This window comes from Myotis nattereri, assembly GCF_964212035.1.
Source record: "Myotis nattereri genome assembly, chromosome: 16".
NCBI classification, from domain to species: Eukaryota; Metazoa; Chordata; class Mammalia; order Chiroptera; family Vespertilionidae; genus Myotis; species Myotis nattereri.
The window spans coordinates 6081107-6108140 of NC_138091.1; the positions used below are offsets into that span (position 1 = coordinate 6081107).

Below are 27034 nucleotides of genomic sequence, written 5' to 3' on the forward strand. Positions count from 1 at the left end.
GAAAAGTTACATACAAGGGATCTCCCATTAGATTATCAAATGATTTCTCAACAGAAGCACATCAGGCCAGAGAAGAATGGACGAAAATTTACAAAGTGATGCAAAGCAAAGGACTGAATCCAAGAATACTCTATCCAGCAAGGCTATCATTCAAACTTGAAAGGGAAATAAGAAGCTTCACAGAGAAAAAAAGGCTAAGGGAGTTTATCACCACCAAGCCAGCAATGCAAGGAATGCTAAAGGGACTGGTCTAAAAAGAAGAAATGCAAAGCTGAGAAAGAAAACAGCCACACAAAAAAAGAAATGGCTGCAAACAAGTACCTTTCAATAACAACTTTAAACGTAAATGGACTAAATGCTCCAACCAAAAGACGTCAAGTGGCTGAATGGATAAAAAAACATGACCCATACATCTGCTGTCTACAAGAGACCCACCTCATTAGAAGGGACTCACACAGACTGAAAGTGAAGGGATGGAAAAATATTTTTCAGGCAAATGGAAAGGAAAAGAAAGCTGGGGTAGCAATACTTATATCGGACAAAATAGACCTCAAAGTGAAGGCCATAACAAGAGATAAGGAAGGCCACTTCATAATACTAAAGGGATCAATACAACAACAAGATATAACCCTGGTAAACATATATGCACCCAATGCAGGAGCACCCAAATTCATAAAAAAACTCCTGGAAGATATCAAAGGAGAGATCGACAACAATACAATCATAGTAGGGGACTTTAATACACCACTGACAGCACTGGACAAGTCCTCTAGACAAACAATCAGCAAAGATACAGCAATTCTAAATGACTCACTAGATCACATGGACTTAATAGACATCTTCAGAACACTTCAACCCAAAGCCACGGAATTTACATTCTACTCAAGTGCTCATATTCAAAAAGAGGCCATATATTGGGTCACAAGCAAAGTATCCCCAAATTCAAGAAGATTGAAATCATAACAAGCATCTTCTCAGACCATGATGGCATAGTATTAGAATTAAACTACAATAAAAATTACCCAAAATACACAAACACCTGGAAGCTGAATAGCATGTTATTAAATATTGATTGGGTTACCAAGGAGATCAAAGAAGAAATTAAAAACATCCTGGAAACTAATGACAATGAAAACACAACAATCCCAAACCTATGGGACACAATGAAAGCAGTCCTGAGAGGGAAGTTTATAGCTCTACAGACCTATCTCAAAAAACAAGAAAAAATGGTAGTAAATCATCTAACTCTACAACTCAAAGAATTAGAAAGAGAGCAACAAGAAAACCCCAGAGTGAGCAGAAGGAAGGAGATAATAAAGACTAGAGCAGAAAGAAATGACAATGACATAGAGACCAAAAAAGCAATACAGAAAATCAATGAAACCAAGAGCTGGTTCTTTGAAAGGATAAACAAGATTGACAAACCTCTAGCCAGACTCACCAAGAAGCAAAGAGAGAGGACCCAAATAAACAAAATCAGAAATGATAGAGGCGAAATAACAACAGACCCCACAGAAATACAAATGATTGTTAAAAAATACTATGGGCAGCTCTACTCCAACAAACCAGAGGGCCTGGAGGAAATGGACAAATACCTAGAAAAATACAACATTCCAAAACTCAATCAGGAAGAAGGTAATAATCTCAACAGGCCAATAAGTATGGAAGAAATTGAAGCAGTCATCACAAAGCTTCCATCAAACAAAAGCCCAGGACCAGACAGCTTCACAGGGGAGTTTTACCAAACATTCAAGGAAGATCTAAAACCTGTCCTCCACAGACTACTACAAAAAATTCAAGAGGAAAGAACACTTCCAAGCTCATTCTATGAAGCCAGCATCACCCTAATACCAAATCCAGGTAAAGACAACACAATGAAAGAGAATTACAGGCCAATATCCCTTATGAACATAGATGCCAAAATCCTCACCAAAATCTTAGCAAATCAGATCCAGCAGTACATCAGAAAGATCATACACCATGGCCAAGTAGGATTTATCCCAGGGATGCAAGGATGGTACAATATCTGCAAATCAATAAACGTGATACATCACATAAACAAATTGATAGAAAAAAACCACATGGTCATATCAATTGATGCAGAAAAAGCATTTGACAAAATTCAACACCCATTTTTGATAACAACTCTCAGTAAGGTGGGAGTAGAAGGATCATACCTCAACATAATAAAAGCCATATATGACAGGCCCATAGCCAACATCATACTCAATGGACAAAAACTAACACCATTTGCCCTAAGAACAGGAACAAGACAGGGATGCCCCCTCTCACCACTCCTGTTCAACATAGTACTGGAAGTGTTAGCCATTGCAATTCGGCAAGAAGAAGAAATAAAAGGCATCCAAATTGGAAAAGAGGAAGTAAAACTGTCCTTATTTGCAGACGACATGATATGATACATACAAAACCCTAGAGACTCCATCAAAGAGCTACTAGACTTAATACATGAATTTGGCAATGTAGCAGGATACAAAATTAACCCCAAGAAATCTGAGGCATTTCTATACATCAATAGTGAACTTTCAGAACGATAGATTATAAAAACAATCCCATTTACCATCGCACCAAAAAAATTAAGCTACCTAGGAATAAACTTAACTGAAGAGGTAAAAGACCTCGACTCAGAAAACTACAGGACATTGACAAAAGATATAGAGGAAGACATAAACAGATGGGAGGACATACCATGTTCATGCATTGGTAGAATCAACATCATTAAAATGTCCATACTACCCAAAGCAATCTATAAATTCAACACACTTCCCATTAAAATATCAACGGCATACTTCACAGATCTAGAACGAACTCTCCAAAAATTCATCTGGAATAAAAAAAAGACCCTGAATAGCTGCAGCGATTCTGAAAAAGAAAAAAGTAGGTGGGATCTCAATACCAGATATCAAGCTATATTACAAAGCCACTGTTCTCAAAACTGCCTGGTACTGGCACAAGAACAGGCATACAGATCAATGGAATAGAATAGAGAGCCCAGAAATCAGCCCGAACCAATATGCTCAATTAATATTTGACAAAGAAGGCAAGAACATACAATGGGGCCAAGATAGCCTATTCAATAAATGGTGTTGGGAAAATTGGACAGATACATGCAAGAAAATGAAACCAGACCATGAACTTACACCATACACAAAAAATAAACTCAAAATGGATAAAGGACTTAAATATACAACGGGAAACCATACAAATACCAGCAAAATCCAAAGGCAACAAAATCTCAGACATGTACCGAAGCAATTTCTTCACTGATACAACTCCTAGGGCACTTGAAACTATAGAAAAAATGAACAAATGGGACTATATCAAAATAAACAGCTTCTGCACAGCAAAAGAAACCATCAACAAAACAACGAGAAAACCCACTGTGTGGGAAAACATATTTGCCAATGTCATATCTGATAAGGGCCTAATCTCCAAAATTCATAGGGAACTCATACAACTTAACAAAAGGAAGTTAAACAGTCCAATCAAAAAATGGGCAAAGGACTTAGATAGACATCTTTCAAAAGAGGACATTCAGAAAGCCAAGAGACATATGAAAACATGCTCAAAGTCACTAATCATCCGAGAGATGCAAATCAAAACAACAATGAGGTACCATCTCACACCTGTCAGACTGGCTATCATCAACAAATCAACAAATGACAAGTGCTGGAGAGGATGTGGAGAACAAGGAACACTTGTGCACTGTTGGTGGGAATGCAGACTGGTGCAGCCACTATGGAAGGGGATATGGAGTTTCCTCAAAAAACTGAAAATGGAACTGCCATTTATCCCTGTGATCCCACTTCTAGGAATATATCCTAAGAAACCAGAAACACCAATCAGAAAGGATATATGCACCCCTATGTTCATAGCAGCACAATTCACCATAGCTAAGATCTGGAAACAGCCTAAGTGCCCATCAATAGATGAATGGATTGGAAAACTGTGGTACATCTACATGATGGAATACTCTGCTGCTCTAAAAAGGAAGGAACTCTTACCATTTGCAACGGCATGGATGGAACTAGAGAGAATAATGCTAAGTGAAATAAGCCAGTCAATGAAGGAAAAATACCACATGATCTCACTCATTCATGGATAATAGAGACCATTATAAACCTTTGAACAATAATAGATACAGAGGCAGAGCTGCCTCGAACAGATTGTCAAACTGCAGCGGGAAGGCCAGGGAGGGTTGGAGGTCAGGAGGGAGGGGGGTAATAGATCAACCTCAGGACTAGTATGAATGCATATAAGCATAACCAATGGACATAAGACACTGGCAGATAGGGGAGGCTAGGGGACAGTCAAAGGCAGGGGGGAAACAGGACACATATGTATTGCCCTTTGTAATACTTTAAGCAATAAAAACAATAAATAAAATAAAATAAAACATCCATTAAAACAACACTCAAAATCCTAGGAAATGGTAGCAACTGAACATAGTGGAATGGACCACTGAAATGACGGGGGAGTATGGGAATTGTCTTAGAGGAAACACCACCTCCCTGCCATATGCTGGACTGTAATGGAACTAGAGGAAATGAGAGAGAGAGAGGACAGTTTGGGAAAAAATTTAGGAGATAAGTAAAGGTCTCTGTTCTATAACCAGAGTGAGATTTCTGCATCCTCTGCCACCACCGCCCCTCCTGGATGGTCAAGCTGAGGCTTTGTCATGTCAAGCCACAACATGGCAACCACTGATTTTGGGCAACCAGAGCTGAAATGAGTGGCTCCTAATTAACCTAAAGAGTATATGTAGAGGCCAGGACCCTTTGAGTAGTGTCTGTTGCCTCAAGATAGCGAAACTTAATAAGACGATATTGTAGACTAGTAGAGATATGGAATAAGACTCCAAACACAAGGATGAATGAAGAAACTGCAAGTCTGAAACTGAATTTATGTTTGTATTTTTTTTTGGGGGGGGGTGAGATGGATGATGGTGGTCGCAGTCATGAGGAACAGGGTGTTTTGTTCGTGCTGGCAGTGTATAATAAAGAATTTGATTTCCTTTTTACATGGCAGACTATTGAATATTGTTAAAGTATTGAAAGGATGGTCAGCTCAAGATGTGAAGTTTTATGCCACAACTGGTACACTTTTTCCTTCAACATCATGGTCTAGAACAGCATTGTTGTATATTGGAGATACTAGAGAAGTGAGGTTTGACTCTGTTTCACTGATAGGGAGGGATCTAAGGAGGGGGCAGGCATGTGAGAAGGGAGTAATGTAGATTTCTTTAGTTGTGGCATCAGACAAGCCATTCCATACTGAGCCAGACACTTAGAATAAGGCCAAGGAGAAGGATGAATGGCCCCACCCCATAACAAAGAAACAGAATTTCTGGGGATGAGGCCCAGAAATCAGGATTTTAAAAAGATTCCCAGGTGATTCTAATGCGCAGCCAAGGTTGAGAACCACTGGTCTAGACCCACCCATGTTGTTGCAAATGGTAAGATTTCCTTCTTATTTATGGCCCAGTAAGATTCCATTGTACATATGCACCACATCATCTTTATCCAGTCATCTGTTGATGGGCACTTAGGTTACTTCCGTATCTTGGCTATTGTCAATAATGCTGCAGTGAACATAGGGGTAGGGCATAGGTGTAGAGCTTTTAAAGCTCTCCTAATATTAAACCATACTTGTGTTCCAGTATAAGCTAAGGAAGTAGATATACTCATGTTTAGTCCTCTTAGTCACCTTTATTAATAAGTTGGTCCACAGCTGTTTTTTTGTATGTGCCAAACTTCCTTTATATTTTGATATCTGTTGCATTAACTTCCATATTAAATTTGTATCCACATATGTTTATTTTCTACTATTTGGATTTTGTTGAATTTTTGTAATATCATTAAATATAAAATGTAAAGGAAGTAAAAATCACCCAGGTTTTTTAACAAAATTCTTCCAATTTTTGTTTTCTTACTAAATTATTTTTATTCACTCAATGTGCTGGTGAACATACTCTAAACATTTTCATCATTTTTAATGGCTGCATGCTATTACATTTTGGGATTGCATCATATATATTTTTAATCAATATTGTGATGATGATATTTAGCTTTCTTTCTGTCTTTCCTATTCAGACAATGGATCAGTAAATGTGTTTGCACATCACTTTTGGGCAGATTTCTAGGTACATTCAAAGGGAAGCACACTTCATTGTTATACATATTGCCAGAGTGTCCTCCAGGGAGGTAGTTTCAACTTGCATTCCCCAAGTTCATGGAAACTGTCAGGTTCATGCAGCCCTGCCAATCTGATCTGGGAAACAGCTTTAATTCTCACAGCACTCCTTACTGGTAATTCAAGGTGAAGATAAACAAGTTGTTGTTTTTAAAAAATTAATATCATTTTTTAAAAAATATATTTTACCGATATTTTACAGAGGAAGGGAGAGGGATAGAGAGTTAGAAACATCGATGAGAGAGAAACATCGACCAGCTGCCTCCTGCACACCTCCTACTGGGGATGTGCCAGCAACCAAGGTACATGCCCTTGACCGGAATCGAACCTGGGACCTTTCAGTCCGCAGACCGACGCTCTATCCACTGAGCCAAACCGGTCTGGCAGAAGATTAATATCTTAAGGAAATAGCAAAAGGAACTTCTTGGAGCTAAATCACAAATATTGAGAAGGGTATCTCTCCAAGATGCAAGGATAAGAATCATAAATGATACAGACAATTATTGCAGATACATGAGACCAAGAAACTCTTTGCTTTTATGCGAGAAATCATTATGATAAGATTAGTCACAGAAGCAAATACCAAACTGCTTATATTTGTTCTTCCAGTTTATTGTAAATTTAATTTTACATTTCTTGAAAGTCTTGGAAGTGTGCTACACAGTCACTTCTCTCTCTCCCCCTCTCCTCTCTCACTCTCTGTTATTCTTTAAAAATACTGTCTCCATATTACTGGGTATTTTTCCACACACACCAAAAAGGAGAAAAATGTACATTCAACATTGTCGTTTTGTGACTTTAAAAAATAAAGTAACAAAAAGGACATGCTTTAGATTAAATTCTAGTTCTAGAAATTTATCTTAAGAATATAATTATCTATGATGGTGGGATTGGGCCAGGTGCTGGGTTGCTTCCCCTCATGGAGTTTGTAAACCAGCATAGGAGAGAGCTCCTCAAAGCAAGCAGACAGGACAAAATAACCACAAACCCATAAATGCTGCAAGGAATCAGTAATCTGGAATAGAGAGTCATGGCGGGGCGGGCTGGGGGGAGAGAAAAAGGCAACGTCTTGGATTAGATGGTCAGGGAGGTTTTCTCTGAGAGACTTTAAGCTGAGTCAGACAGCTGAGAGTGTCTGATACTCAGAGAGTTGGGAAAAGAGCTTTGCAAAGAGAAGGAAGAACATCTGCAAAGACACAAAAGTGTGTCTCAAGGACTGAAAGGAAGTCAGTGCTGGTGTTTTGTGAGTGAGGCTGTGAGAGACACTAGTTGGGGCTGGGAAGTCCATGGGGCAAAACAAGCCATTGAGTCATTCTGTTTTATGTTTTAAGGACAATGAGAAGTCATTAAAGTGTCTTAAGCAGGTAGGGTGGGATGGCTGGTTTTAAGTTGAATGGATCACTCTGGTTGCAGGGAGGAGAACAGGTGGAAGACAGGACAAGATCAGAAGCAGAGAGAGCAGAGGGCCAGCAGAGGGGGAGGGTGGCCTGAACTAGGACAAGAGCAGGAAAAGTAGAAAAAGAACTGACTCCACTTGGAGATGAAATCATGACATGTCAATGGTGGACTGGGTCCTGGAGATACAAGGTAGGGTAAAATCAAAGATGACACTTCATTTTAGACTAGGGGACCTCCAGGAGGGCCCATAAAGGGTTAATATGGGGAAGTGTTTGTACTCCTGAGTGGTGAGCAGGAGAGAGGGCAGGAAGGTATTTAGATGCATAAGTCTTGGATGCTGGTATGAATTTGGAAGAGGAGGCGCTACTGATAATAGAATGTAATTGAGTAAGACAGGGAAACAGGGCAAAGGAAAGTCACAGTAAAGGTAAAATTGGGGAGTGAAAACCAGGACAGGAGGTCAGAAAATGTTACCACACTTTGAACGCTGCGTCAAAGCAACAAAGTGGGGAGCTTTTAAATTATGAAGCCAGGGAAACAACTTTAACCACACTTTCCTTTGACAAGTTCAGGAAAAATAATTTCATTTGCAGATGAGCAATAGGAAAAGTTGAGTACTGGAAAGAGTGTGAAAAAATGGCCACTCATACATTTTAGGGAAACATTTTATTGGGACAAGCTTATTAGAGAATAATTGAGAGCAGGGGTCTTCAAACTACGGCCCGTGGGCCACATGCGGCCCGCCAAAAACGTTTATTCGGCAAGCGGGTGTTTTTTGCCGCTGCTGTGTGCATAGGAATTTGTCCATAGTTTTTTTTTAAACTATAGTCCGGCCCCCCAACGGTCTGAGGGACCTTCAACTGGCCCCCTGTTTAAAAAGTTTGAGGACCCCTGATTTAGAGCATCCATACATATAAAAATATTCAATCTTTTTGACACAACTCCAATTTGAACTTATTTTATAGGAATTCAAGAAACAGTGTAAACGTTGAAATATATGAATACTAGTAAATTTATGACAACACTGTCATCATAAAATTTTGGCATTACTGCAACATCTATCAATAGACAACAGAGTAAAAGACAATATTTTGCATACATAATGAAATACTTGTGCAGTTGTAAAAAGGAGTCATGTTATCTTAAGTTAGACATGAATTTTCCAGGATGAAGTTTAAATTAAAGGCACAAGTTTGTGTGATCCTATTTTTAATTACCTATATGTGTGCCTGTATGTTACCAGAAAAACATGCAAGTCCATTACTAAATTATTGTGATCAGGATTTTATTTTTAATTGACAAGATATTAAAAGAATCATTGTTCATATAATTTGATTCTATAATTCTATTTCCACTGATAGAGATCCTCATAAATCATTCAAAATGCTATACATTTTATAAAGAAAGATATCCATCACAGCATTATGTATGTATTTTAAAAACAAAAAGAGCATAAAGACCCATTTAGGCAATACTTAAGCACATGATGGTACTGAAACAGATGAAATATTATGCCGCATGTTTACAGGCAACAGGCATTTCTTGTGAGATAAGAATGACAAGATGGAAACTATGTCAACATTCACAGGATAATACTAGGAACAAATATACTAATATGTTGCATGTGATTGTCTCTGGGTGATGGAATCTGAGGTGATTTGACTTCTGTCTGTTTGTCAGTGGACTGAGATCCAGGACTGCTCCTGGGTAAGAATTACTCTTTCCTTTGAAGGTCCCAAGGGCTCAGGCAAGGTCTTGGGGCCCAGAAGACATGAGTACTGTCTGCCTAAGGGGAGATCATGTGGCTAAGCCTCCAGGAAGGATTGGCTTCCCCCAAGCTGATCATTCAGATACGAATCAGTAAGAAAATAATACCCAGCAATGAGCTTGCTCAGTAAGTAACATTGGGTGTTGGATCTCCCTGAACAGTGTCTGAGAATATGGCTCTAGAGCAGCGGTTCTCAACCTGTAGGTCGCGACCCCTTTGGGGGTCGAACAGCCCTTTCACAGGGGTCGCCTAAGACCATCGTAAAAAATATATATAATTACATATTGTTTTTGTGATTAATCAGTATGCTTTAATTATGTTCAATTTGTAGCAATGAAATTGTGGGTCACCACAATATGAGGAACTGTATTAAAGGGTTGCGGCTTTAGGAAGGTTGAGAACCACTGCTCTAGAGCACCTCAGAGAAGCAGGCCATTGGATAAAGCCAGCATCCACTCTATTCTATCCATTGAGAGTTTGTCTCTCAGGGCCAGACAGGCAACCAAAGGAACCACCTCAACAACTCTTTGAACACCAACTGACAAATGCATTTGCAGAGCATGCCCTGTGCTTCTCTGGGCACTTGAAGAAAAATGTGGAGGGAAATCCCAAGGTCCTTGCCCCCAATCAAGGAAGGCTTCAAGCGATCACTTTTGATCCACAGGCGTTTATTGATACCTAATGGGTGTCTACTCCTGCCCTGGGCACCTAGGCACAGAGCGACCAGACATGGTGGAAGTTTGGTCCCCAGATCTCCTGGGACCAGGTCATAAACTTGTGCAAAGGGGAAATAACAAGACATATTAACCTGGATTATCTCTGATCCCAGAGATAAGACCTGGCACCATGGAGCCCCAGGGAAAGGAGGAATTAGACTGAGAGGGAGCATCAGGAGCCCCCCACCAGGTCAGGCATGAGACTGCCTCAGGGCTCCCATCTGTGTCCTTACTAATGAGGCTCCAGGGAGGTTCGGCTTCCTCTTCCCTCCAGGTTCCTTGACTCAGATGCTGCATTAATCACTAGGAAGGCCTCTGCCATTCAGTTCCACCCGCTGAGTAGGTAAAAGTTGGATTATTTGGAAGGTCTCCCTGAAAACCTGTTCCCCATCGCAGATGTGGGTCTCCATTGGGCGAAGGGAAATAATGGGTAGGGAGGTGGGTGGTAGCTGTTGTTTTGATTTTTGTTTTCTTGGTTCAGGGCTCCGTAAATAACATGCTTCAATTCATCCCACCTCCTCACCACCATTCCTTGCAAGACAACTTCCAGGTTTTATTGACTCTTATTACCGCTAATCTCCATTCCCTTCCTTTCCCTCCACATAGTAGCCACTTCAAAATTGGCATGTATGCTTAAAGAATTTATGTCTTTGTATGTCTGTGTGTTTGATAGACACAGGAAGTGTTGTGTTAAAAGTCCCATTGTGTTTCTCACTGTCTATGTTTACACTAATTTTTATGGTCCACTCTCCTTGCTGTGTAAATACTCAAATCCCTGCTTGTTTTATCTTTTTTACCAAAACATTCTCTCTACACACAAATTTTCTTAGTCTAAATTGAACCCTATCACTTTCTGCTTAAAGCATTTCAAAAACATCCATTTACAATTAGAAAAAAAAAAATTGGAAACCAGCCTATGAGGTCTCCTTGTCGGCTCCTACATACATCTCCAACCTCAACCAGTGTCCTTCTCTTTCTTCTGCTCCCCACACTTCAGCCACACTGGCTTTCATTCAGTTTGCTGAATTCACAAAACTCTTTCTTTCATCTCAGCACCTTTGCCTTCTCCCCCTCCCCCACCTCATCTCTAGGATGGGCTTTCTCTTTCTCAGCCTTCAAGCCTCTCCTAACTGTGAACATTGGTGCAGCCCTTCTGCAGAGACTTAGGCAATATTAGTCATCCTGGGCCAGGTTCCCTGGCAGCAGTGACTCCTGGGAAGTGGGACAGAGTTTAGTGAAGGAATGACCTCAGAAAAAGAAGATGGAGGGAGGTGAGCAGACATGTGGACTCAGCACATTACGTTCAGCCTGGTCTTGAGAGGGGATCTGGAAGAGGAATTGTACCCATTGAGTGATTCCCATTTTAGGTAAGGAGCCAGGCTTATCTACCCAGTACCAGTCATTACTGACCTCCCAGGGTAGTGGACTGGGAGCACCTACCCGCTGAGGACAGGGGAAGGGCCATCAGGAGCCATGAGCAGCCAACATCCACAGCAGCTGGGAGGGGGGATGGCTGAACCAGCCAGTGAAGTTGCATCCACTAGTAAAACCTAAGGTGTGCAGGGCCTTCCTGCTAGAAATTCATTCTTAGCAACATACTCCAGAGAAGCTACATTCATGTGCCCATGAAGGATACAAGAAAGTCCATGTCAGCATTGTTTATGACGGTGGAAAACTAGAAATAAGCTAAATGTCCTTCAACAGGAGAAGAAAGTTATCATAGTAAATGCCTAGTAAAGCGGTAAAACTAATGGACTGCAGTATGTGTGGCAATGTGGACAAATCTCAAAGCATGATTTGTGTGGAAAAGAAAGTGTCAGGGTACATTCTGAATGATGCTATTGAAATCAAATTTCAAAAATGCAAAAACAACTCTAAATTAACTTGTGTGTACACAACTTTTGAGTAAAATTATAGAAACCTACTTAGGGACAAGCACCAAGTGGATGATAGTAGGTAGCTCTGGGGAAGGAAAACTGGGATGGAATCAGGAGTTCAAAGGTCTCCCAACTGTCACCCTAATGTTCTATTTAAAGACACACAGGCAATGGCAGAATTTAAGATTTAATAGGAACACAGGTGATCACAATTTATTCTACATAGATTTTATCCTTTTACATTTAATCCTGAATAGTCACACTTTAAAAATTACAGAAAATATTCACGTGGCCCTATGTACACCTTGAGTGATACTTCTGTCTTTTTGTTTTCCCTATACTATCGTTTTATTTTCAGATGATAGCAGAAGAAAGTACACAGATGATCCATTTTCTCTGTTTAGACTCCATCACAGCACTTTGCCACATTTCATCATGTCACAGGAATTTGTTAGCCATGCTTTTCATATACAATGCAATTAACATCGCGTAAGGATATTTATGTCAGTGGGAAAATACTCATAAAAAAGGCTAATGTCCTTTAGGTGGAATTGACAGGACAAGTTTTGGGAACCCACTTATTCCAGGTGTCTCTTTGCTATCTATTCTAGCCAATATTTCCTGTGGTCCATTCCCACCCAGTGATGCTGATCAGAAGAACCAGATTCATGCTCTTAGACTCTGAGGGGTTATATTTTGACACAGAAGGCCTGCTCTCCCCACTGTATCCCAGCCAAGGAAATGTTATTCAAAAAGTGATCAGAGGAGATTGGGCGCTTTGAGGGTGGTATGGCCATAGACAGGGAAGCATCTTTCAGATGCTCAAAACTCAGCAGGAAGGCGGGGGGAATGGGGGGGGGGTGAGGTGAGGGGGAAAGATCAACCAAAGGACTTGTATGAATGCATATCAGCATAGGTGATGGATGTGGACAACATGGGGGAAGGGAGAGGGGGAGGGCAGGATTGGGGGGATAAGGTGATATTGGTGGGGTAATGACACATTTGTAATATCTTATTCAATAAAGAAAAAAAAGTGATCAGTTCAAGATTGAGAATGAGAGGCCTATGTTATAGGTTCTCCTATGGTGATTCTTTTGCTCTTCGGACTTAGCAAAATTATATATATGAATATTCAAATATATAAGAGCATATTTCATTTTGCTAAGTACTTCTAGATGGCCCTCCTGGGTGCCTGTACTAGTTTACACTCCCATCATAGCCCATGATGTTCCCATTTGTCCCATAGCCTCACCAACATTTCCCATCATCACACTCTAATTTGTCTTGCAGATCGGTGTAAAGAGGGCCTCATTACTTCTATGACTACAAGTACAATTCAACATCTCTGCCTATCTTACTACAAGTGCAATTGAATACCTCTTCATACCTTGTTAACGTTTTGGGTTTCCCTTTATGAAATTCCCTTTTCATATACACAACCCATTTTTATGTGACAGACATTTCTTATAAAATGTATCTATTAATCGCAACAAGGGATTTCAGAGATCGCTTGCAGGTTTAAGATAAAGCTCCCATAAACATTTGTGCTCAGGTTTCTGAGTGGATGAAAGATTCTATTTCTCTGGCATAAATGCCCCAGAGAGCAATTGCTGGGGTGTGTGGTGGTTGCATGTTGAATTTCATAAGAAACAACCAAAGTACTTTCCCCAGTGGCTGTAATAGTCTACATTCCCACCAGCACTGTATGAGTGAGTTTTTCCACATCCTCCCCAGCATCGAGTGTCATCACAGTCTTTTGTTTCAGTTAGTCTCCTTGTGGTCTAAATAACCTTTTCCTAATGGCTTATGATGTTGAACTTTTCCAGTGCTCATGCGACATGTTATAGCCTCTTCAGTGAAGTGTCTGTTCATTTATTCTGTTTAATTCTCCAGTGAACCACCTGGGCCTGGATTCCCTTCCTTAGATGCTTTAACTACAAATTCAACTTCTTTCATAGACTAGTCAGGGCAACACTTTCTCTTGAGGAAGGTTGTATAGTTTGTTTCCTCCCAGGTATTGGTCCGTTTTGCCTAACTGGTTAGCGATATGCGCACAGCGTTTTTCTCTGTTTCTTGGTCAGTCTGGCTAGAAATCTGTTTGTTTTACCAGTATTTTTAGAAGCAGTTTTCTGGTTTGTTGAAGGCTTTTCAAATTCTTTGTTTTACTGATTTCTGCCATTATGTTTCCCCCTTTCCTTGTTTCTTCTAAGTCACTCTGTTGCTCTCTGTAATTTTCTATTTGGATACTTCAATCTCTCTTCCCAGCTGTAATGCTTTCCTTAGAAGTCTATTTAAAACAAAAACTCTGGCTTTTATGGCTGCTTTTGATATGCAGCTTTTCTTTATTGTTTTTTAGTTGGGAGTATTCCATAATTTCACTCATAATTTCCTTTGAACTCAGGGTTTGTATAGAATAGACTTCACTTCAGCTTCTGCTGTATTTTCTAAACTGTCCAGATATTTGGTGATTTTAAAGCTATTCTTTATTATTAACTTCTTACCTTAGTGCATTAGGGTTAGAGAATATATAGGCATCAAGCATGATGGTTCATGAACATATCAATGGAGAAAAAAACATATATATCTTCTTTGGAATTTATTGAGACTTCCTATGTGGCATAGTATGTGGTAATGATTTATTTTGTTTAAAAGACTGGGTATTATCTGTTAGTCTGATATAATATGTCTAACAAAGCAAACAATAACTTCCATTTGTCAAATTTTCTTATTTTAAAAAATCCTTTATTGCTTCCCATTTCATAGGTCCTATTTCAGATGGCAGGTTTAAAAGTAATGAATTCTATTTTGCAAGACAAGGTGCTTTCCCATAACTTAAAGTACATGCACTTAAACGTATCCCTGTGATTTATTACACATATCTATATTTTCCTCAGCAAGACATGCTCTTTAATATGCCCTCCTGGGTATCATTCCTCTACCCTCATCAACTACACAGTGCTGACACTAATATTTTAGATTTTTTCCACTCTTTTCCTGTAATCTTTTAGTCAAGAATAAAATGAGCATGGGGCCACATGGCTCACTTCTGGGATTTTTGGTTCTGGCTTCACCCAGGACACCGACCCCTCATAGAATCTCCAATCTGCATCTAAGGAGAAAAGAGCTTAGCCCAAGGCCTTGTGGAGAATCAAATGAGGCTGAGGCTTTGTCACGAGGCAGAGAAAATGGCCAATGAGCTCAACCACAGCCCGTGCAGCAGACCTCTCCACTGTCCAGGCACCCAGAGAGCACTTTCCAGGGAGGACCCCGCTGAGTTTCTACAATAAACCTGTGAGCTTGACCCTAGGTCAGTGATGGTGAACCTGTGACACGTGTGCCAGAGGTGGCATGCAAACTCATTGGTTGATTTTTCTTTGTAACATGGCATTTAAGTATATAAAATAAATATCAAAAATATAACTCTTGCCAAAGCCGGTTTGGCTCAGTGGGTGGAGCATCGGCCTGTGGACTGAGGGGTCCCGGGTTCGATTCTGATCGGGGGCATGTGCCTGGGTTGCGGGCACATCCCCAGTGGGAGATGTGCAGCAGGCAGCTGATCGATGTTTCTCTCTCATCAATGTTTCTGACTCTATATCCTTCTCCCTTCTTCTCTGTGGAAAATCAATAAAATATATTAAAAAAAGTTTAAAAAATATAACTCTTTGTTTTACTATGGTTGCAAATATCCCAAAATTTCTATATGTGGCACGGCACCAGAGTTAAGTTAGGGTTTTTCAAAATGCTGACATGTAGAGCTCAAAAGTTTCGCCATCACTGCCCTAGGTTCACCCTGTGGTAGAGGCACAAGCACTCAGAGACATGAAGTGCCCTGAAGACGCCCAGCAAGCAGGGGGCCGCGTGACCACTGTGCTGTGCAGGGACAGGTGCTCACCTGGTACATAGTTGGACCCACACCTGTTGGGTGGAACACATGTTCTGTCATAACACAGAGAGATGAGGGCGAAAGCATAGGCCGTGCTCAGGAAGGCGGGCAGCTGGTACTGCACCAGTGTGTCTAGCCGGTGTGCCTGGGGGGCTGCACCACACACCTATTTTTTTAGGAAAGCACGAGTGGATGGTGTGGGGCCACTTGGCGGGTTGGCAGCTGGGGCCCAGGGCTGGGCTGACTGCACTCCATGTTCTGCTCAGGATGCCCGCAATGGGAGGCCAGTCCTTGGCATCTGACCACCAGCTCTGAGTCCTGTGGAGGCAGAGTCCTGGCTTCCAGGAAGGGCAGGTGGAGAAGGGAGAACCCTTCTCGCTGGGAGTGTTAGGGGTCCTGAGGCCAAAACTCACCTTCCATGATTCTCCAGCTCAGCACTGCCCGCCTGACCCCCAGAGAGTTCTGGTTAATCAGCAGAGCAGTTGGGGCTCCCAGTGGGAGCTGCACATTAGCTTCCGGGTAGTGAGCACTTTTGTACTTAAGAAGGTTTCTCTTTGTGTTTCCAGGGTGGGTTTCTGTACTAAACTGAAAGGTGAACAGAAAAGCAGATGGGCCCTCCTGTGCTTGGCATCTGCAGGGTCGCAGGCAGGGCTGGAAGGTGGAGTCAGAATGTCTGGAGATGCAGATGGGGCAGTGCTGGATGCGGAAGGACCCTGGGCTGCCAGCTGGAAGAACTTCATTCCACACCACACCTTTGATGAGGACTCGCAGAATGTTCTCCTGCTGCTTCGCCCTGCAGACCAGGTGGCTTATGCCCCCAAGCACTGGCTTTTGGATTTTTGACTCCACGCCCTTGTTCTGGTTTTCCTGGGCAAAAACAACACCTTCTTTTTCTTCTTTTTGGTGAGTACTGTCATGCACATGGTGGGTGTTCCTTTGGCCTGGCCACTGCTGGGCAGCCTGCTGACCTGGAGAGACTGGAAGGTGCACTTGAGGGTGTTGTTGGCGTTAGGCAGGTCTTTCTTCTTCGAGTCTTTCTCCCTGTCTGTGGGCTGGGCTGCAGTCCAGTAATCCACCTGCCGCTCCATCAGCTTGGCGCCATCGCCCTGGCTAGGGGAGGACAAACCCCACTCACTGACAAGATGAATGGGATAACAAGGCATCATTGGTGAACCAAGGTAGGGACAAAGGGAAGGATAAAAGCACACTGCAGCCCAAGGGGGTCCATCATCTGAGTCTCCCGACCTGTCTGAGGACTGTTGCACTGTCCCAACTTTCACCTGCCACCCTGAAATGAATGAACTATAAGGAATCCTCATTGGGTGTCTTCTGCTTGTAGGAGAGCAGGGCTTCCTCGATGGGAAGCTGAGAGGAACAGTTGTTCCCGTGATGTACTGCGTGATTCTCGTCACGATATCCAGTGTGTCTTGTATGGCGCTCTGGGCCTCCAGATTATGGAACAGGTCCCATCAGGCCAGGTCCTGGGAGAAGCTGTTGTAGCAGTAATGCATGGAGCCCAGGTACCTGGCCACAACGTTGGAACCCAGCGGGACGACCAGGAAGTGCACATCGCCCAGCCAGCCGAGCATCTTGTAGGACAGCAGCTCCAGGAAGACCCGCAGCACAGCGCTCAAGTAGTGCTGTGCCCCTTCCACCAGCATCTTCAGCGGCTTAAGGGGCTGGAAATTTTCGTTACAGTATCTCTGTATCCACCAGATGATGGAGCTGAAGGCCACAGGACGTCAGCCATGAAGCAGATGCACAGCACAGGCAGCATGTGCCCCTGCGGGGTGTCCGAGGGGAACTGCTCCTGCCAATCAGAGGTTTGACCAGGATGATGTTCTCTGGCAGCTGGTCATCAGAGATGAGTATGCGGTTCAGCTGGTAGTACGTGGTCTTCCTGGGGATCTGCAGCTGGCTCCCTGGGTCTGGACAGGCTCATTGTCTGGGCTCTTGGCTCACTTGTTCTATGGCTGTGCCGTCTGCCGCCCCTTCAGGAACCTGCCCAGCCATGGTGGCGGGGATGCTTCCCCTTGGCCTTGGTGGAGGGCATGAGAGACTCAGTCTTGGTGATGCGCCTAGTGAGCAGCATCTTCTTGGTGAGCATGTCCAGGGCTGAGGTCTCTGCCTCCGGGCTGTCCGTGGGCGGTGCTGGGTGCTCCCCTGGGTGGGCATGCTCTGGGGCTCTAAGTGGGAGACACTGTCACTTGGCTATTGCTGACTGAGCTTGGTCTTTTTGGGCACTTCAGCTGGACTAGAAGGCTCCTTTGTTTTGCTTTGTTTGTTTTGTTAACCCTCACCAGAGGTTATTTTTCCACTGAATTTTTAGAGAAACTTGAAGGGACGGGGAGAGACAGACAGGGAGAGAGGCATGGATGTGAGAGAGACACATGGATTGCTTGCCTCCTGCATAGCCATGGCCAGGGCTGGGGATCAAGCCTGTAATCAACACAGTTGTGCCCGTGACCAGATTTGAACCCGGCACCGTTTACTCCGTGCGCCAACACACTAGCCCTCAACGGAACCAGCTAAAACTCGGAAGCTCCGCCTGGCTCTGGGCACCATGGATGCTCCCCATGTCCATTTCTGAACTGAAAGGTGACAGGCCTTCGCAGTGTGGCCTGAGCTTGGGTTTGGTGGTGCTGAGAAGGCTGTCATCTTCTTCCCTGTCGGGGCTACTGTCACTGGTTCTCCAGCATGTTAGACAGAAGGTGCGGGGCCTCCTCTACTTGGGGACATGATCTGCAGGGTCCTGCTCACGGTCCAGGGCCTCCTCCGACACTTAGGCCCTGCTCAGCCAAGCCACTACTTTCTGCTTGTCATAGACCTTGTTGTGACTTTCAATAGTCACTGCTTCCTGATCCAGTTCCTATCCATGGGCGGCATCTTCACCGGCCTCCTGCTCAGAGAAGCTCTCATACTCCTTTTTAGAGTAGTGATTTGTAGACTTGGTCTTGGGCCGGCCTACATGGCGCTGTCCACACGGTGAGTGGACTGGCTAGAAATGGAGGAGGCCCAGATTCAGGCGACATTGGGGGAGGGGGTGATGTGGGCCGCCGAGTCTGAAATACTGTCTCTGGGCTGTTTGATGCCTGAGGGCTCATGTGTTTTCTGGCACTTTGGCCATAATTGCAGGCTCCTCCTGGCTGCGGGCCCTGTGGATGCTTCCGTCTGTGTCTGTGAGCTGGAGTGTGCCAACCCTTCAAAGAACAGTCTGAGCTTGGGCTTGTGGGTGCTGAGGGTGCTGTTCTCATCCTCCATGTCTGGGCCACTGTGCCTGGGGTTTCGCAGTGTGTTAAATAGAAGGTCCATGTCCCACTCCAACTCTGGGACACGCTCTGCTGTGTCCTGCTTGAGTCCACAGCCTCCTCCAGCACTTTGAACTTTCCCAGCCACGCCACCACTTTTTCCTTGATATTTTGTGGCCTGGTAATGCACATCTTTCCTAATATCCATGGCCTCTACTTCTTGAGCATCCCCATGTCAATGCCCTTCTCAGCCAGGTTCGGTCCATAGGCGGCATAGTTGCTGGCCAATTGCTCAGAGGAGAAGCTCTGATGTACCCCCTCGGAGTAATTAACCCTTGACTTAGCCTTGCATCTGTCCTGTATGGCACTGTCCTCCCAGTGGATGGGCTGGTTGGACAGGGAGCAATGCAGATCTCGGCCACTTTAGCAGAATCCTCCTCGGCCACTTTGCCCACCCTTCAGGGTTCGCTGCCTGACCTTGGCCATGCGGATGGCGCCCTCAGGGAGTGTCTTCTAGCTCCAGATGGTCTGGTTCTTAAAGCACTTCCTCCAGTGCAACAGGGCCTGTAGCTTGTTGCCTTCTCACAGAGGAAGTGGGGGTCCTGCAGTGAGGTCAACCCCAGGACTGTCTCCAGTTGTTCACTGGGGAACAGCATACTCCCGTAGGATGTACTTGGAGCCCTGCATCTTCACAGTGATCACCATTGATATGAGGTTGGAGTACTGCATCTTCATGGCGATCACCATGGAGATGAGGTCCTTCTCCAACTCTTTGAACACCACCATCTTCATTAAGGTCAGGTTGCACAACCTGGGCACGAATCTGAGGCTGGGGCTGTCCAACTCCTGGGTAGCAAACAGGTTCTTGGGCATTGGTGTTGAACCTGGGCACAGGGATGGGGGAGCGGGAAGTGTAGAGACCAGGACTGTGGGCAGCAAGGTAGCTGCATCTGCTTACAACATACAGGTCCTGCTGCATTCTGGCGTTATGGTTTCTCTTCCTTTGTAGGGACAGAGGAGGGACATTCCCTCAGGGGCAGTTTATGAACTGCCAGGTGGGTTGGGGCTTTAGTTCGGACCAATCCCCTAAGTCCATGATTGGCAAACTGTGGCTCGCGAGCCACATGCGGCTCTTTGGCCCCTTGACTGTGGCTCTTCCTAAGCCTTAGGAGTACCCTAATAAAGTTAATAACAATGTAGTTACCTATATAATTTAAGTTTAAAAAATTTGGCTCTCAAAAGAAATTTCAATCGTTGTGCTGTTATATTTGGCTCTGTTGACTAATGAGTTTGTCGACCACTGCCCTAAGCACTCAGTGACTGTTGAAAGGAGGTGGGGCACAAGTGATCCAAGAACTGTGTGTGTGAAAAGGAACCACATGCTCACTGACTAGCTCAGGGAAGCCCTGTGTGGTGTTCTTGCAAACTCAGAGACCTAAAGTTATCAAAAAGAATGTTCTGAAATGAAAACTTTTAAACTAAAAGCAGTTTATGGTGGGTAGTCATGTCCTAGGCTGGCATCTGCCCTGACAAAGGTCAATCTTAACCTTCACTGAGCCTGTCTATTGCCTTTTGGCATCTACAATAACATATAATTTGGAATGTCAAAGGAATTTCCCTAGTTCCAGGCCCCTCAACACATAGGCAATGCTCTGCGGAGACCAAAAATCCCCTCATTCTTACTGAGTTCATTGTTGACTTGTAACTATCCTATATCCACCATGTAAAAGAAGTATCTCTGTGTCATTTTACTGTTTATCCAGTCACAGAGAATTCGCCGCTTTGATTTCTCTGAAACCCTAATGCATCACCACTGGGTTTCCTGTTACCACCATACATCTCCTGTTCTGATTGTAATGTATAAAATAAGGTGCAAAACTGCCAGAGAGAATATCTCAATCCGCTGAGATTTTCATCCTGCCAGTTATTGACAGTGGGACTTAAATAAACGACCAAAATTCTTGACAAGTTTGAATGTTTCATACTTTGACATTTCCTTGACATAGTGGGTCAGGATTCCAAAAGAGCTCACCCAGGACCAACCCGTGGACATGGTGTCAGGATTCAACAAAGGACCCATTGAACTGCTGGTTCCCCACCCATTGGGTGAACCTGGGTGAGTTGTATCTTAAATCCATGACTTTTCCCTTGCTGGTGGTAGAGGGTGAGATTTATTTGAGCTGTATTTTTAAATGTTCCAGATAGAACTAAGATTAAGGGTTGATGGAACTTAGGTTAAGACAAGACAGTAGGAAAATAAAATTGGTGGCTGCTGTTAAACTGTGGCTTTCCAATAGGAATTGCTTTCTGAGAATCATTGCAAAAAAAATCAAAACAAAAACCCAAACATTATCATTTAAATTAGAGTTGAACTAAATCAGCTCCAAAAATACAGTGTCATATTCTCCCTCAGGTCTGAGTATTAGGTATTCTTAGGGGAGTAAGAATCTCTGTGGATATGTGATGTCATTGCTCATGATGTGCAGGAGCCCCAAAGCAAAATGTCAACACAATTGCAATTAAAGTGACTGGTTCTGGTGGGGGAGCACCCATAAGGTTTGGTCAACCATTCCCTGACCCTGTGGTTGTTTGAGACAGCAGGGAGATCAACCGAGGCACATCAGAGGTTTGAATGTGATTTGAGGGGTGAGAGCCTCATGGAGCTCAACCGATAAGCAACACAGGTTGACCAACTACATTATATAACAATCCTAGAAAATTTGCTCCGATTCTGCAGATATCAGAAAGAAAAGAAAAACCACATACACATACACACAACTACAAAACAACAACAACAAAACACACCTAAAATTAACATGGGAAGTGGTGCCTCCAAGTCCAGGAGATGCCCGATCCCAGCCCTCACTAATATTCCTGATAGGAAGCTTTTACTTACACGTGCTTTACAGAAATGGGAAGATTTAATTAGAAAATATCCTCCAAAAAATGGCCAAAGTGCAGTTTTATTTGTGTGCCTAAATTAATTTTTGGCATGCAATAAAAATTAGGAAAATGCCAGGTCTAACATTAAACTGAATGAATGAATGGAAGCATATCTTGATTTGGAAATCAGGAGATTTTCAGAAGCACATATAAATTCCTTTAAAAACAATTCAGGAATTAGAAATTGTATAGACTGTCTCTGAACTCTTCTGAAGGTAATAATTGCCAACACCCCATTCTTCCACCTTCTCTAGTTCCCCCACTCTATTCTGCACCCTTTTCCATCCTTCTTCCTTTCCCTTCAGTCCCCTCCACTATCACTTCCTACTGACTTAAGAGAAAATGAGAATAGGAATTCTAACAACTCCCTTTGGAGAAAAGCTTGTCCCAGCAAGAGAGGAACCAGCAAATGTTCCTGATTTTCTCAATGACCCTGATGGGTTCACAAAGGCATTTAACTCTTAGAATATGTAATCCTGGATATTCTAAGTGATTCCAATTAATATAGCTAATGGTTTTTGTCAGCAAATGCAACACAAATTCTAAATAAGGCTTTCAAGAAAATTCCTGTAGAGAAATCTGTTCACTGAAATGGGATGTAGAAAACCAATAACAAACAAACCACACACACACACACACACACACACACACACACACACACACACAAATATAGGGTTGATCCATGGGTGTTTCCCTTCTCACTGATAGTTTGGGAGCAGGTGAAATTATCATAGAAAGAGAAGCCACTAAGACCCCTGTAGACACTGGGGCTACTCTATTTATTCCTAACCACAGCCAACTAATAATCTTCTCCTTCAGAGTAAAGCATCTGTGCAAATGGCAGGAATATTTAACCAATGTGTGTTTTTAATCAAAACCTGTTTCCAACTAGGGAATGTTATAGCAATATTAGCAAATATCTCTCTTTGCTAATAAAATATGCCCCAAATCAGCTGATAGGGAGAGGTGTTTAGTTTGCTTATTTGTTTGTTTTATGAAATCAGTGATACCCACACATGCTTTTTCCAGAAGGGTAATATGTATTTAGAAATAAATGAACAAGATACTGAGCAAAACAGAGCCTGAGATGAACCCAGCGGTGTGTCCTCAAAGTAGGGGTTCTAGCTTCACCCAGGTTTCCTCGGGGGCTCTGGAAAAAGATCTGCTGGTGACATCATGCACAGACATGGAGAGGCATGGGGGAGATGGTAAGCATTCAGCAGGTAAATGAGCCTTTGGCCAGTATTTGACTGAAAAGGAGCCCAGAGTTGGAACCACAGGCATGCACCTCTGTCCAGTGCCCACCCAGGGTGGAGGGAGCTGGGCCCCTTTGTTGTGAGGTCAGGCTTATGAAGTTCTGAACCCAACCCTCAATGGAAAATTGGGAAACGGATGTCCATAGAGTGGCAGATATGACCCAATGTCCATGACATTCAGAGCCCAGAGTTCAGGAATGTTCAGACCTTCCAGGCCAAGGCTCCAACCTCTCCAACAGAGTTGGTCTGGACATTAGAAATCCTGACATACTGGGAAGCTCCTGCATGTTCCTCCGTATCTAGGGCTCAGGGGCGCTTTGTTCTGGGACCCAGAAAGAGCACTAGCTCTCGTTTTTTTTTTTTTTTTTTTTTTACTAAAAGAAATATTTGTATTATTTTATTTTATTATGGTTTAAAGTATAACATATGTTTCCATTTTTCCCCTCGACCCCTCCCCAGCCACCCCCACCTGCAGCACAGGCCCCTACCCGCTTAATGACTGTGTCCATTGATTATGCTTATATGCATGCATTCAAGACCTTTGCTTGGTCTCTTACTCTCTCCCCCACTCTCCCCTGCCTTCCTGCTGAGGTTTGAGGGCCTGTTTGATGCTTCTCTGTCTCTGGATCGATTTTTGTTCATCAGTTTATGTTATTCATTATATTCCACAAATGAATGAGACCATGTGATATTTATTTTTTTCTGACTGGCTTATTTCACTTAGCATAATGCTCTCCATGTCCATGCAAGCTGTTGTGAATGGTAAGACTTCTTTCTTTTTTACAGCAGCATAGTATTCCATTATGTAGATGTACCACGGGTTTTTTCCACTCAGCTGCTGTTGGGTATTTACGCTGATGGGAATGTAGGCTGTTTCCAAATCTTAGCTATTGTGCTGCTATGAACACAGGGATGCATATATCCTTTTTGATTGGTGTGTCTGCTTTCTTGAGATATATTCCAGAAGTGGAATTACTGGGTCAAATGGGAGTTTCATTTTTAATTTTTCAAAGAAGCTCCATACTGTTTTCCATAATGCCTGCTCCAGTCTACGTTCCCACCAGCAGTGCACAAGGGTTCCTTTTTTTCCACATAATCACCAGCATTTGTCCTTTCTTGATTTGTGGATGATAGCCATTCTGACAAGTGTGAGACGGTATCCGATTTTGTTTTGAAAAAATATATTTTTATTGATTTCAGAGAGAGAGAAAAAAACATCAGTGATGAGAGAATCATTGATTAGCTGCCTCCTACTTGCCTCTATCGGGGATCAATGCCCAAAACTGGGCATGTGCCCTTGACCGGAATCGAAGCCGGGACTTTTCATTCCTCAGGCCAACACTCTATCCACTGACTAAACCGGCCAGGGCCCTCGGTTTTGTTTTCATTTGCACCTCTCACATGATTATTGACTAAAACCATGTTTTCACAAGGCCATGAGACCTATGGAAACAGAACTTTTTTTCTTGTGACTAATAAAAAGAATTTTATTCAACTCACTGAAGTCACATGTCCACATACAACCGTCATCACTCTGGCCAGGTCAGTGAGCTGTGCTGATAACTCCACTCTGGGGCCTTGAGCCAAACTCCCCAGACCACCTGGATATGGAAATTGGCAGCTGTTAGAAAGGGGGAAATGGAAGTCATGTCCCCCACAAGCCATTGTCAAATAAAATGTCAACTTGTGGTTTCCACTCTGACATATGACCTTGTAAGTTCTTACTCTCATCCTTACAATAAGAAAAAAGATGAATAATCCAAAAAATCAGGAAGTCTTTTTAGTTCCACCAGATGATTGAATTCACATGGCTATGAAATTAACCGTTGCCTCTGCAAACTACTGTATTCAGGCTTTGTTAACACAATTCAACCTAGCACTAGCATATGTGCGTGTGCGCGCACACAATCTCTCTCTCTCTCTCTCTCTCTCTCTCTCTCTCTCTCTCTCTCTCTCTCTCTCACACTCACACACACACACACACACACACACACACACACAATCAAATGACTCTTTGTGGAATTAAAAGAAAATCAGACACCGAGGAGGTGACAATAGGAAGAAAAAGGGGTTGTAGGCACTTTTGCCTTGTGGCATTCCTCCTCCTACTTTATAGCTACTTCCTTCATGAGCGTAAATAACGCTAAGAAGCACATGCTGCAATAATCCATTGTGCAGGCAGAGAAGAGACAGGATCTAACAGGCACAATGACTTATCCAGGATCAAGAAGAGGTAAGAATGAGGGGTTGAGTCTGAGCCCTGGTCTGTCTCCTCAAACCTAGTACCCTGGCTGCAGCTAAACCTTGTGGAGAGGGTGTGTTCGTGTCACTGTGTACAATGTTGGTATTCCATGGAGAAGGTAGGTGAGCAGTCAGCAGCCCACAGGACTATCTATAGCTGTTATTAGGTGAGGGGAGTCATCAGGGAGGCAATTCCAGGAAGTGAGGTCACTTCCTAATAGAACTTGGAACCCCCGTAACTAGGCACCCACTCTCTAGCAACTGCCCAACTGCCACTCACTTGGCAAGAGACAGTTGACAGTTCAACATGTTCTCCTGTTGTGTTCCCAGTTGTGGGGGCTCTGGTTCCCGGAGACCCTGCAGGGAGCGTTGTTCCAGACTCTGTAGACGGTTCACCACTCGTGCCCGACATCTCTGGCCGTTTTCAAGAAGATCCCCTCAGGTAAGTGAAGGTGGCCTGGGTCAGACCCATTCACGCCAGGCCAGCCTCCTCTGTGGGCCATCCCTGTGCAGCCCACATCCCCCCTCTTCATGTGGTGGATAGGGGGTCCTGCAGGGAGAACCGCGGGAGTGTTTGGAGCAGTGGATAACCTCGAGGTCCTGCTGTGATCACACCCCAGGGTAGGGCAGGCAGGTGGAGATGGGGCTCTAGAGGGGTCCCTTATCTATGCCAATGGGAGTCCTAGGCCCTCAGGCTGTCATGCCTTTTCCTTGCCAGTAGAGGTCTCAGCAGATCACATTCTGTGTGTCTGGAGTGGAGAGTCACAAGTTTTAGAGAACCAGCAAAACAGGGCTCTGAGGTTTTCCCCTGGTGACTGGAAACTGTCTGTATAGAGCTCTGCACAGGAGAGCGGACCGGAGCCGACAGATGGGGTCTTCAATTCCACGCCCTTGCAGGCGGCACAGACACCTGAGATATCCTCAAGCCTGAAGCACCGCCGCAGGGTGAGTGTAGGTGCCCAATTGACCCAAACTCCAGGACCCCAGGGAGTCAACAGGACTCAGGTTCCAGAAGGCACCCTGCTGCTCCCCTGAGATCCCTCCTAGTGTCCAGTTCCCTAAGGAATCTGGGTCCTCGTCTCCTCCATGTCAGGAGCTGGGGCCTCCCAGGGCTGCACATTGTATGGGGACCGGGACTGCTTATCACAGAGATCCATGTCTTTTTTCTGTGGGACCTGGACTTAAAACCTTCCATTGCCATGGCGACGGTGCCACACTAAACATACCACATGTCCTGACATCCAAATCCTCCCCCCCCAGAAAAAGCCTCTGTGTGCTCATCATACATTGGGGTGTTCTGTCAGAAATCGCACGGGTGACACTGTTAATACAAGAATGTGCTGTTTGTCCTCTGCGAAGAGAATGACCTAAGATACTAATGTGCTTCATATTCCTCACCTGCAATTCTACTTTTCCTGCCAAGAACCTTTTCTCTTATTAATGTGAAAAACTTTCAGACCTCTGAAAAATGTGTGTGTGTTTATTTGATCCAAA

The 27034-nt window shown here is 43.6% G+C and overlaps 1 pseudogene across 1 annotated transcript; it reads right to left on the reverse strand.

Annotated features, from left to right (window-relative positions):
* Positions 1-15754: 15754 nt before the first annotated feature.
* On the reverse strand, positions 15755-19164 carry LOC308532592 (phosphofurin acidic cluster sorting protein 2-like; annotated as a pseudogene). The gene is made up of 6 exons: positions 19052-19164; positions 17854-18038; positions 17156-17797; positions 16737-16962; positions 15862-16018; positions 15755-15759 (listed from the first exon to the last, which is right to left on the reverse strand). The product of its transcript is annotated as a phosphofurin acidic cluster sorting protein 2-like (transcript).
* Positions 19165-27034: the final 7870 nt, after the last annotated feature.